This window comes from Meles meles, chromosome 2, assembly GCF_922984935.1.
Source record: "Meles meles chromosome 2, mMelMel3.1 paternal haplotype, whole genome shotgun sequence".
Lineage (NCBI taxonomy): Eukaryota > Metazoa > Chordata > Mammalia > Carnivora > Mustelidae > Meles > Meles meles.
Window position 1 is genome coordinate 5467830 of NC_060067.1, and position 13994 is coordinate 5481823.

Below are 13994 nucleotides of genomic sequence, written 5' to 3' on the forward strand. Positions count from 1 at the left end.
AGGAATCTCCACACTGTTTTCTAAAGTGACTGCACCAACTTGCATTCCTACCAACAGTGTAAGAGAGTTCCCCCTTCTCCACAACTTCTCCAACACTTGTCTCCTGTCTTGTTAATTTTGGCCATTCTAACTGGTGTAAGGTGGTATCTCAATGTGGTTTTGATTTGAATCTCCCTGATGGCTAATAATAATGACCAGTTTTTCATGGGTCTGTTAGCCATTTGTATGTCTTCATTGGAGAAGTGTCTGTTCATGTCTTCTGCCCATTTTTCTCAAAACTGCTTTATGTGTTCAAGATTTTTTGTGGTTCCACACAAATCTTAAGATTATTTCTCTAGTTCTGTGAAAAATACTATTGATATTTTGATAGGGATTGCATTGAATCTGTAGATTGTTTTGTAGTGTGAACAATTTTACCAATATTAATTCTTCAAATCCAACATCATGGTATATTTTTTTCCATTGCTTATATCATTTTCAAGTTCTTTCATTAACATATTTAATTGCCTGAGTCTTTCCCCTCCTGGGTTAAATACATTTCTAGCTATTTATTCTTTTTCATGAAATTGTAAATGGGTTTTTTTTCCTTCTCTTTTTGGCTACATTATAATTAGTATATCATGTAGAAATTAGTAGAAATGTAACAGATTTCTGTATATTGATTTTGTATACTGCAACTTCACTGAATTTATCAGTTTTATTAGTTTTTTGGTGATGTCTTTCTCATCATCCTCAACAATCACATCTGCAAATCCCCTGTACTGTGTAAGGCAACATTCATAGGTTCATGAGAAGAGAATGTGACTTCTTTGAAGAGAAGGCTTCAGGTGGGTATGCAGATCTGACTTGTGTGAAAGGAAAAAAGAGAGAGGATTGGGCAGAAAGAGCCTTCACTGTGATGCAAAGTTTCAGCCAGCCCCAGAGGAAGCTCCATGTTAAAGATTGCAATTAGCAGGGTCACACATTTGGGCAGAAATTACTCATAGTAATAACTGCAATGCTTAGTCATCAGCTGGGGGCTGCCCAAGAAAACCATACTTCCTCAAAAGCTAAGGTGGATCCTCAAGGACCACAGCTAAAGATTGTCCACCATTTGCACTCCTAATAGTTGAAAGTTATTTCTTGAAGGGAGATTCATGCAGAATACTTCCATGATCACAATTTTCTTTGATGACTTTGCAAACTGAAGAGTGAAAATAAGGACTGTCCTAGGCTAGATTTGTTACCACTTGCTTTGGACAAGTGACTCAGCATTAGTATTGAAAAAGGGTTGTTACTGTTCTAATCATCTACCCTACAGAAATACTGACACATAGCAAGGCTAGTGTTATGAGTTTGTTCGGTACATTAATTTTTCATTGTCAAGAAGTTAGACAAGCCTATATGTCTATCAATAAGGAGAAAAATCATGATCCATTCACAGTACAGAATACCAGGCATGCATTAAGAAATAAGAGCCTGGTGGTGGGTATTATGGAGGGCATGTATTGCATGGAGCACTGGGTGTGGTGCATAAATAGTGACTTCTGGAACACTGAAAAGAAATTTTAAAAAGTAAATAAAAATTTTGAAAAAGAAATAAGTAGACCTTTATTGAAAAGTGACCAAGATTTTTTAATATAAAAGGGAAATTGACTATAATGTACATGTTTGTAGACAAAGTTTTACAAAATAATTCTTGTGCTTCTACAAGCCTTTATGTTCATTTGTACTTTCTCAGCCTTTCTGAAGCATGATCTTGGGAATTTTTGACAGGGATGCCTGTTCAGGAAGATGGGGACTTAGGTAATGAGAAAGGAAGAACTCTGAATTCGAACTTCAAGATAAGTATATAAAACTTTCCTATAGAGAAGGTATTGCTTTTCTAATCTTAAACTTTAAAGAAATGAACATTATTCTGACTATTGCCACAAAATGTTTACATTTTAAATTATATTTTCAGCTACAAGGCTAGCACATTACATGTTTAGGTTCTCAACTCCATTTATTAGAGAAATAAAGAAATACAATTCACCTGGTTCTAATCTAAGCCTAATTCCTTATTTTCTTATGAAACGGTGACCTGGCAGAATTGCTTAAGAACCTTCAGGAGCAGTCCTTGAGCAGTCATGATTGTAAACTTCCAAGTATCATCACAAGATGGCAGAAGAGGATAAATCATGGAACAGCTGACAGTGATGGCTTGGACCTGTAAGTGGTAAGATTGTGTAAGTCATTCTCATTGTCTCCGTGTGTGTGTGATTTTATTTCTTTGAGAGAGAGAGCAGAGGGATAGGGACAAGCAGACTTCCTGCTGAGTGGGAACTAGATGCAGGGTAATCCTAGAACTCTAATATCATGACCTGAGCTGAAGGCAGACACTTAACTGAAGAGCCACCCAGGCACTGCTCTCTCTCTCTCTCTCTGCAGTTAATCAAATACTTAAGATGTGTCAGGGTTTAACCAGAGAAAATACCAGTAGGATACAAATTAATACATCAGTTTCAAGTAATTAGGTAGTTCAACTGTGGAGGTTGGAAAGGGAAATCCAAAATCTGTAGGGCAAGCTGTCAGGAACGATAGGGTGGAACTATTACACATGGCTAAACTTATCCACAGGCATAATTTTATCTTAAAAGCAGTGTTGAACATATCTGAAGTCCTTTAAACTGATTATTTTAGGTGTCTTTAAGGGAGATTATATCAGAAATAAAGTTAACTTATTATATACTTTACATCTATAAAATACCTTCACAGAAGCATATAATTAATGTTCAATTGAACAACTGAGGACTGTAGCCTGGCCACACGGACACATCAAAAGACCATAGTCTACCCCCGTCAGCTTATATATCACTTTAAACTATACTTAATATGGGAGACCCTTGTCTCTGTCTCTCAACAAAGATCAACAATTAGGTAGCTATCCGTGAACAAAAACAGCTCTCAGATTTCTCTGAGGTGTAGAGAAGTGGCTAGGAACAAAGAAGGGAAGAGGAGGCTACCACTAGTAGCCCTGTAACAGGGGAAATCACAGTTCCTAGTGACCTACAGTGTAGACTAAATTAATTACCAGTAGCCACTGCAGACCCCCTTCATATTTCACCCACTTTTGCCCCACAGGTATTCTAATTCACTGACACTTGCCACCTGAATCCTTCCCTACTCCTTCTGCTGCCCAACCAGAGTCCAGGATCCATAACTACAGCCATCCAAGGTCTCTGTGGCCAAAGTGTAAAATGCCAGTCCCCCAAGTTTTTCCCCTGTACACTCTGGAGCCCAGCAGCTGTGCGCACAGGCACCTTGGGCTTCTAGCTCAGGCTTCTGTAGCTGTGTGAGTACAAGAAACCAGCCTAATTCCCATAAGCTGACTATCACCACTGTGCCTGCATGCCATCAACTTGACTACTGACATCACTTCTACTGCTGTATAAATGCCCGGAGGTGAGAATGGGGAGCCGTGCAGCCACAGATGAGTATAGTGATAGCCAAATCCTCTGCAGCCACTTATGAGTCTGGATCAAGTCCTTCCTTTTGTCATGGGCCAGCACTGCCACACCTAGCTGTAGCTAGTGCCCCCAATCATGCACCTGTACATCCCCAAACTGATCTCTATCTCTCTTCTCCACTTAAATATGCAGCCACAAGAGAGAAAGCCAATAGCTACAGCCCCTGCAGGTGCTAGTTAGCCTTGCTACCTGTCCTGCCTTCCATCACCAAGTGTCTGCAATTGGCTACTGCCACTTCATTTGCACTTGCAGCTGGCCTCCACAACTAAGAATGTGTAACCACTGGCTCCGGTCACCACCATTGTCTGTCCTGGTCCCTAGCTTGTCAATCAGGAGATGTTGATTAGAATACCAGCCTTGTAGCTTCTTCAGATCCTCCAGAGTTCTTAGCAAGGTCCACAAAGTTGTTGATACTGTGAGCCCCATCAATGTGACAAAGAAATATCATGGCCACCCTAGACCCAGTGACACCACACTTCCCCTCACTTGATGCCAAGCACCATTGGACCCAGGGTTAGAGCATGATCAAGCATGCCCCACCAGCAGGTGAAAGTTTCCCCTTACCAAAGTCAAAGTCTGGAAGAGGTGACTGCTTCTTCAAAAGCACAGATAACTACACAAAACTATGGAGATCACAAAGAATCAAGGATATGTGTCTTTATCAAAGGAATACAGTAAACTTGCAGTAAAAATCCCAAAGAAATGGAAATCCAAGAATTGATGACACATAATTCAGAATAATTATGCAGATGTTCAGACAATACAAGAGAACACAAAATTTAACGAGATCAGGAAAACAATACAAGGACAAGTTTGTTCTTTGTTTTCTCTTAACTTCTCAAATTTGGGAGCTAAATATAGTGACTGAACTGAAGACTTCAGTAGGGAGCTTCAAGGCAGATTTGAGAAAGCTAGAGAGAGAATTAGAAAGCTAAAAGATTAAAATTACCAATCAGATGAATAAATGTGTGAGATAGATTATATATGTGTGTACACACACACACACACACACACATACACAATTGAATATTACTCAGCCATAAAAAAGAATGAATTCTTGACATTTGCAACAACATGGATGAATCTAGAGGGTATGATGTTAAACAAAATAAGTCAGAAAGACACATACTATGACTTCATTCATATGTGGGAGTTAAACAAATGAAAAAATGGGAAAAAACATACTCAAATATAAAGAACTTGTTGTTGCTAGAGTGGAGTATGTGTGTGTGAAATGGGTGAAGGGCGTTAAGAGTACATTTATTGTGATGAGTAATGAATAGAATTATTGAGTCATTATGTTGTAGGCCTGAAACTAATATAACACTGTATTTTAATTATACCTGAATTTTAAAAATAAAACTTCTTAAATTGATGGAGAATCAAAAAGAATTAAAAGGAATGAAGAAAGTCTATGGGATTTAAAAGAACCAAAGGAAATAATATACATATCACCGGAGTCCCAGTGGGAGAAAAGAGTAGAAATATTTAACAATGGCTGAGAACCTCACAAACTTGGGGAGAAATTTGGATATCCAAGTTTATGAATCTAATAGGTCACCTTGAAATTTCAATCCAAAATTTTCTCCTCCAAGACACATAATAAAACTATCTAAAGTCAAGCACAAAGAATTTTTAAGGCAATAAGAGAAAAAATACAAGGGAACACACATGGGCTATCAGTGGATTTCTGAGCAAAGAACTTGCTGGCCAGGAGAGAATGGATAATATTTTTAAATTGTTAAAAAGAAACTTCCAATCAATAGTACTTTATCTGGCTTTTATTTCTAAAGGACAATTTTGCCAGGTAAAACTTTCCCTAACAAGAGCTACGGAATTTATCACCAGTTTACCTGCCTTATAAGAAATGCTGAATGAAGTTCTTCAATCTGAAATAAAAGTACACAAACTAGTAAAATAAAAACAGATAAAAATGTACCTTAAATTGGTAAAGGTAAGTATACAGTCAGATTCAGAATGCCCTAATACTTCAACCTGCTGATATGTTAATTACTAACCCTAGCATAAAGGTTAGAGGACAAAAGGATTAAAGATAGCTATAGCTTTAACAATTTGTTAATGCATACACAATATACAAAGATGTAAATGGTGAAATCAAAGACATGGTGGGAAGTAAAAAGATAGTTTTGTATGTGATTAAATATATATATATATGTTTTCTTTACAAATTTGGGATCCATATATTTTTTACACTGATAATTTGTGATTCCTTGAGGCTTATATAGGACTTCAAAGCAAAAATCTACAAGGTACACAAAAGATAAAAAGAAGGGAATTAAGGCATACCACTGTGGAAAATCATCAATTTATAAGGAATTAATAAAGGAAGGCAGCAAGAAAGGAGGAATAGAAGAACAGAGCTTTAATTCAGGCAGAAAACAGACTAATTATTGACAGGAAGGACTTAACTAATGCCATCTCAATGTTAATGGACTGAATTTTCCAATCAGAAGGCAGAGAGTGGCCTAACTATATGCTGCCTACAAAACACTTCAGCTTTAAGGACACACATAAACTCAAAGTGAAGAGATAGCAAAACATATTCCATGTGAGTAGAAACCAAAAGAGAGCAGAAGTAGTTATAAAACAAAATAATAACCAAAGATGGTCACTGTATAATGATCAAGACATCAATTTGTCTAGAAGATAAATCAAATATACAGATGACTAACATCAGAGCACATAATTGTATTCAAAAAATACTAACAGGTCTGAGGGAAGATATAATAAAATTGTAGTAGGGGACTCCAAAATCCCATGTTCAATAATAGAACAATCATTCAGACACAATACCAATCAGTAAACATGGACTTGAACCATACTTTAGGCTAAATATAACAGACATAAACAGAATAGGCCATTCAACAACAGAAGAATATACATTTTTCTCAAGTTCACATGGCACATTCACCAGGATAGGTCACATAATTGGTTATAAAACAAGACTTAGCAAATTTAAATAAGATACTTGGTTTGGTTTCAGATTGCAATGGTATGAAACTAGAAATCACTAACACAAAGAAAGTGGATAATTCACAAATGTCAAGATTAAGCAATATACAACTGAAGAACCAATGTGTCAAGAAAGAAATTCAAAAGGAAATCAAAACCTATCTTGTGCTTCCATTTGTTTATAAATATCAAAACCTAGGAGATACTGCAAAAGCAATTCTAAGAGAAATTTATATTAATAAACGCCTACATTAAGAAACAAGAGACCGTTCAAGATAACACCATAGGAAGATCCTGAACTCTCCCACAGACACATTAAATTTACAACTACATACAGAGCAATTTCTTCTGGAAACTAGCTGAACGGTTACTCCACAACAAAGGATAAAAAACAACACCAAGGGGCGCCTGGGTGGCTCAGTGGGTTAAGCCTCTGCCTTTGGCTCAGGTCATGATCCCAGGGTCCTGGGATTGAGCCCCGCAATGAGCTCTCTGCTCAGCAGGGAGCCTACTTCCTCCTCTGCCTGCTTGTCATCTCTCTCTGTCAAAAAAATAAATAAAATGTTAAAAAAACAAAAAACATCAAAATGTGTAGGAGAGACAGAAACGCAGTCTTTTCATAAACCCCATCTCCAGTGTGGCAACCCAACAAAGGGAGGAGTCCCAAAAATACAAAACTTCTCCCTAAGAGGCATGGGATCTGTGCCCCACATCAGGCACCCCAACCCTTGGGGCCTGCACTGGGAGGATGAGTCCCCAAAGTCCCAAAAGGCTTTGAAAACCAATGAAGCTTATGTTCAGGAAAACCAGAGGACTATAGGGAAAAGAGGTTCTACTCTTTCAGGGCTTGCACATACTCACTCCTCCACTAAACCCACCGCAAATATCATTCTCAATGGAGAAAAACTGAAAGCTTTTCCGTTAAGGTCAGGAACACGGCAGGGATGTCCATTATCACCACTGCTATTCAACATAGTATTAGAAGTCCTAGCCTCAGCAATCAGACAACAAAAAGAAATTAAAGGCATCCAAATTGGTAAAGAAGAAGTCAAACTATCACTCTTCGCAGATGATATGATACTATATGTGGAAAACCCAAAAGACTCCACTCCAAAACTGCTAGAACTTGTACAGGAATTCAGTAAAGTGTCAGGATATAAAATCAATGCACAGAAATCAGTTGCATTTCTGTACACCAACAACAAGACTGAAGAAAGAGAAATTAAGGAGTCAATCCCATTCACAATTGTACCCAACACTATAAGATACCTAGGAATAAACCTAACCAAAGAGACTAAGAATCTATACACAGAAAATTATAAAGTACTCATGAAAGAAATTGAGGAAGACACAAAAACATGGAAAAATGTTCCATGCTCCTGGATTGGAAGAATAAATATTGTGAAAATGTCTATGCTACCTAAAGCAATCTACACATTTAATGCAATCCCTATCAAAATACCATCCATTTTTTTTCAAAGAAATGGAACAAATAATACAAAAGCAACAATTTGAAAAGAGCTAGGCCATATGTGAAAAATTTATTTCCTAATCTTAAAGGGTCTACCAGAGAGGCAAATGCCTATTGGAACTCTCGGGGGACAGAGAAACTGGTGGGTGCCATTTTTATTATGTTCTATGTCTGCTATTAGTTCCTGTCCTCACCACACATTCTGCTGCAGCCCTAGCTCTGTTCAGCACCCTGAATCCAGTGAGCATGAGCAGCCTACAGAGGGAACATACATTGAACACTGGCCTATGGTGGCAGAGGTCAGGGTGGGGGTGCATTCCTAAACCCTAAAGATCTGAAACAATTGGCAGTTTAAGGCATTATTTAAGCAAAAACCAAGAATTAGGGCAAGGTTAAATAATAAGTTTCATTGCCCACACAGGGTCACTCCTTTGCCACTGTTTCTAGGTGTTCGGCGAAACAGCTACCTCTTCCAAGCACAGAGAGTCTAACAAAATAAGGAAACGGAATACCTTACAAACAAAAGAATGAGACAAACCCTAGAGGGAAAATGTCTAGGTCCAGGAAGTTCAGAGCTTTCCAGACAAGATAAATTCAAAGAGACCCACACCAAGACACATTTTAATTAGAATCTTACAGAGAATTGCTACCCCAGCTTTCTTTTGAGTTCTGTTGGCATGGAAAAAAAAATGGTTCTCCATCCCTTCACTTTCAGTCTGGACATAATTTTTTTCTCTTGCCTTTAACTATTAACAATTTGTTATGTACAGGTGAACACACATAAGACTATTGGCAGATTTCTCAGAAATTTTGCAGGTCAATAAAGAGTGACATGATATTTTCAAAATGCTAAAAGTAAATATTCTTTTTTTTAAGATTTTATTTTATTTATTTGACAGTGAGAGAGAGAGATCACAAGTAGGCAGAGAGGCAGGCAGAGAGAGAGGAGGAAGCAGGCTCCCTGCCCAATGCGGGGCTCGATCCCAGGACCCCGAGACCACGACCCGAGCCGAAGGCAGCGGCCCAATCCACTGAGCCACCCAGGCGCCCCTAAAAGTAAATATTCTATCCAGCAAGGTTATAATTCAGGTTGGAAAAGAATATAAAGAGTTTTCCAAGGAAGAAAAAACTGAAGGAGTTCTTTACCACTAAACTTGCCCTCCAAGAAATGTTAAAGAGAGCAGAGAAGAACACTAATTAGCAATAAAGCCTAAAGTTAGTAGAAGGAAGGAAATAATAAAGATTACAGTAGAAATAAATGAAATAGTATCATTCTTTTCTTTACTCTTTAAATGCTGGTCCTTTGAAAAGACAAAATTGAAAAACCTTTAGCTAGCCTCACCAAGAAAAAGACAAAAATCAGAAATGAAATTATTACAACCAACACCACAGACATACACAAGATTGTAAGAGACTACCACACAAAATTATATGCCACAAAATGGACAACCTAGAATTAATGGATCAATTCCTAGAAACATACAGCCTTCCAAGACTGAATCAAGAAGACATGGACAACCAATTATTAGTAACAGAACTCAATCAGTAAAAAACAACACAACAAAAAATAACTCTCAAACAAAAATCCAAAATCTAGTAACTTTACAAGTGAATTCTATTAAACTTTTTTTTAAGTTTTTATTTAAATTCCAGTTAGTGAACATACAGCGTAATATTGTTCCAGGTGTACAATATACTCAAAGAAGAGTTCATACTTATCCATCCTTCCTTTTTTTTTTTGTAGTAGTTAGAATGAGAAGAGGAAAGAATGCTTCCAAACTCAATGAGTCCAGCACTAACCTGATATCCCAACTCAAAAGAGACACTACAATAAAACAAAAAATACAGGCCAATATCCCTGATGAACATAGATGCAAAAATCTCTAAGAAAATATAAACAGAATTTGGGAGCCTGAGTGGCTCAGTTGGTTAAGCAACTGCCTTCAACTCAGGTCATGATCCTGGAGTCCTGGGATCGAGTCCTGCTTCGGGCTCCCTGCTTGGTGAGGAGTCTTCTTCTCCCTCTGACCTTCTGTGCTCATTCTCTCTTTCTGTCCCCCCTCTCATTCTCTTTCTCTCTTAAATAAATAAATAAAATCTTTTAAAAAACACAAAAAAATATAAAGAGAATTCAACAATAATAAAACATTAATAAGATTATTCGCCACAGTCAGGTGCGATCTATTCCAGGAATACACAATAGGTTTAATATCTGCAAATCAATCAATATGATAGGTCACAGTAACAAAAAGGATAGATGTTAGATGGTCAATTAATCTTGACAAATCAGGAAAAAAGACAGTCTCTTCAACTGGGAAAACTGGACAGCTACCTATAGAAGAATGAAACTGGACCATTCCCCTACACTATACACTACAATAAACTCAAAATGCATGAAAGACTTCAATGTGAGACAGGAATCCACCAAAATCCTGGAGGAGAACATAGGCAGTTACCTCTTGGACATCAGCCACAGTAACTTCTTTCAAGACACGTTTCCAAAGGCGAGTGAAACAAAAGCAAAAGTGAACTTTTGGGACTTCATCAAGGTCAAAAGCTTCTACACATTACAAATGACTAACAGATACATGAAGAAATGCTCAACATCACTAGCCATTAGGGAAATACAAATTAAAACCACAATGAAATACCACCTTACACCAGTTAGAGTGGCAAAAATTAACAAGACAGGAAACAGCAAATGTTGGCAAGCATGTGGAGAAAGGGAAACCCTCTTACACTGTTAGTGAGAATGCAAGTTGGTACAACCACTCTGGAAAACAATATTGAGGTTCCTCAAGATGTTAAGAATAGAGTTACCCTATGACCCAGCAACTGCACTACTGGGTATTTACCCCAAAGATACAGATGTAGTGAAAAGAAGGGGCACATGCACCCCAATGTTCATAGTAGCAATGTCCACAATAGCAAAACTGTGGAAGGAGCCAAGATGGCCTTCAACAGATGAATGGATAAAGAAGATGTGATACATATACACAATGGAATATTATTCAGTCATCAGAAACGATGAATACCCATGATTTGTGTTGATATGGATGAAACTAAAGATTATGTTAAGTGAAATAAGTCAAACAGAGAAAGACAATTATCTCATGGTTTCACTCACAGGTGGAACATAAGGAATAGCTCAGTGGACAGCAGGGGAAGAGAGGGAAATCCAAATGGGGAAAAACCAGAATGGGAGATGAACCATGAGAGACTATGGATACCAAGAAACAATCTGGAGATTTCAGAGGGAGGAGGTAGGAGAGGGGTAACAGCATGATGGGTATTGAGGAGGGCATGTATTGTGATGAGCACTGGGTATTATCCACCACTAATTAATCATTGAACACTGCATCAAGGACAAATTATGTACTATACAGTGGCTAACTGAACATAGTAATAAGAAGAGGATAGGTACATACCAATAGATGCAGAAAAAACATTTGACAAAGTTCAAATCCATTTGTGATAAAAGTACTCAACAAAGGAAACCTATCTCAACAAGATAAAGGCCAAATATGATGCATTCATAGCTAACATCACAGGAAGTAGTGAAAAACTGAAAGGTTTTCCTCTAAAATCTGAAAAAAAGACAAGGACATCCACTCTCACCAATTTTATTCAACACAGGGCTATAAGTCTTGGCCACAGGAACCAGACAAGAAAAATTAAAAGCAACCAAATTGGTAAGGAAGAAGTAAAACTATCCCTAGTGGTAGATGACACATTATACATAAATAACCTGAAAGGCTCCACCCCAAAACTGTTAGAACCAGTAAATAAATTCAGTAAACTTGGAAGAGGCAAAATTAACATATAGAAATCTCTTACATAGCTATACAATAATAATTAAGTAGCAGAAATAGAAATTAAGAAAACAATCCCATTTATAATTCCACACCTCCAAAAAATATCTAGGAATAAATTTAAGAAGGTCAAAGACTTACAGCCTGTAAACTATAAGACATTAACAAAAGAAATTGAAGGGGACCCCAAGAAATGTAAAGATACACCATGTTTATGGATCAAAAAAATTAATATTGTTAAATGTCCATAGTACCCAAAGATTCAATGCAACTGCCATCAAAATACTAAATGTTTTCACAAGTTAGAACAAATAATCCCCAAATTGGTATGGAACCACAGACTATCTGGAACTACCAAAGCAATCTTGATGAAGAAGAACAAAGCTGGAGGTATTACATCACAGATTTCAAGAGAAACTCAAGAGCTGTAATAATCAAAACAGTATGGTACTGGCCAGAAACAGACACATAGGTAAATGGAAAAGAACAGAGAGAAATAAAACCATGTATCAATTAACCTATGAAAAAGGAAGCCAGAATATACAGTGAGGAAAAGACAGTCTCTTCCATAAGTGGTGTTGGGAAAAGTGCACAGCTACATGGAAAAGAATGAAACTGGACCACTTTTAAAACCATATAGGAAAATAAACTAAAAACACCTTCAAGACCTCAATATGAGAACCGAAACCAGAAAACTCAAAACATAGGCAGTACTTTCTTGGACATCAACCTTAGCATCATTCTTATGAATGTGTGTTTTCAGGCACAAGAAACAAAAGCAAAAATAAACCGTTAGAACTATACCAAAATAAAAACGTTTACACCACAAAAGAGAGAACAAAATAAAAAGCAAACCTGATGAATGGCAGAAGATATTTACAAATAAATACAATAAGGTGTTAAAACCCAAAATATATACAGAACTCATGCAATGCAGAGAGAGAGAGAGAGAGAGAGAGAGAAAACCTGATTGGAGAAATAGGTACAGTACATGAATAGACGATTTTCCAAAGGAGACCTACAGATAGCTGACAGATACATGAAAAGATTCTCAACATCACTAATCATAGGGACATATAAATTAAAACCACTATGAGCTATCACCTCACATCCTATCAGAATGGCTAGTATCAAAATGACAATAATTAACAAGTGTTGATAAGGATGTGAAGAAAATGGAACCCTCATGCACTGTTGGTGGGAATGTAAACTGATGCAACCACTGTGGAAAATAGTATGGTGCTTCCTCAAAAAATCAAAAATAGAATTACCATGTGATCCAATAATTCCACCAGTGGGCATTTACCCAAACAAAAAGAAAACACTAATTTGAAAAAATATATCTACTCTATGTTCATTGCAAACATTATTTACAAAAGCCAAGATATGGAAGCAAACCATATCCAGCAATAGACAAATGGATAAAAATGTGGTGTACACAGACCTGTACCCCAAAACAAATAATACATTATATGTTAATAATTTTAAAAAGATGTGATACACACACACACACACACACACACACACAAAATGGATGGACTTAGAGGTTATAATGTCAAATATGTAAGTCATTCAGGGAAAGACAAATACCATATGATTTCACTTATATGTGGAATTTAAGAAACAAACGAACAAAGAAAAATAATCAGACTTTTAAATACAGAGAACAGACTGGTGGTTACCAGAGGTGAGGTGGGTGGAGGGATGGATGAAATAGATAAAGGAGATTAACAGTACTCTTATCTTGTTGAGCAATGAGAAATGTGTAGAATTATGGAACCATTATTTTGTACACCAGAAACTAATGTAACACTCTGTTAAATACACTTCAAAAAAATTAAAAGAATACTTAAAGAAAAAAAAGTGCTGCTAAACATCCATTTATATGTTGCTTACAATAGACTCAACTCAAATGTGAGAACATACACAAGCTGAAAGTGAAGGGATAGAAAAGATATTTAATGCAAATGGAAACCAAAAGAAAACCAAAAGTAGCTATACTTAGAAAATAGACCTTTATCTTTAAGTAATGTTCATCTTTGTGTTTCAAACGAATACTGTAATAAAAAAGTGAAACAAGAAGATATGACATTAGTAAATATTTACATACTCAACATAGAATCACCTAAATACATAAAACAAATATTAACAGACCTAAAGGGAAAATTTATAACAATACAATAATAGTAGAGGATCTTAATACCCTTCTTTTTTTAAAAAAGATTTTATTTATTTATTTGACAGACAGAG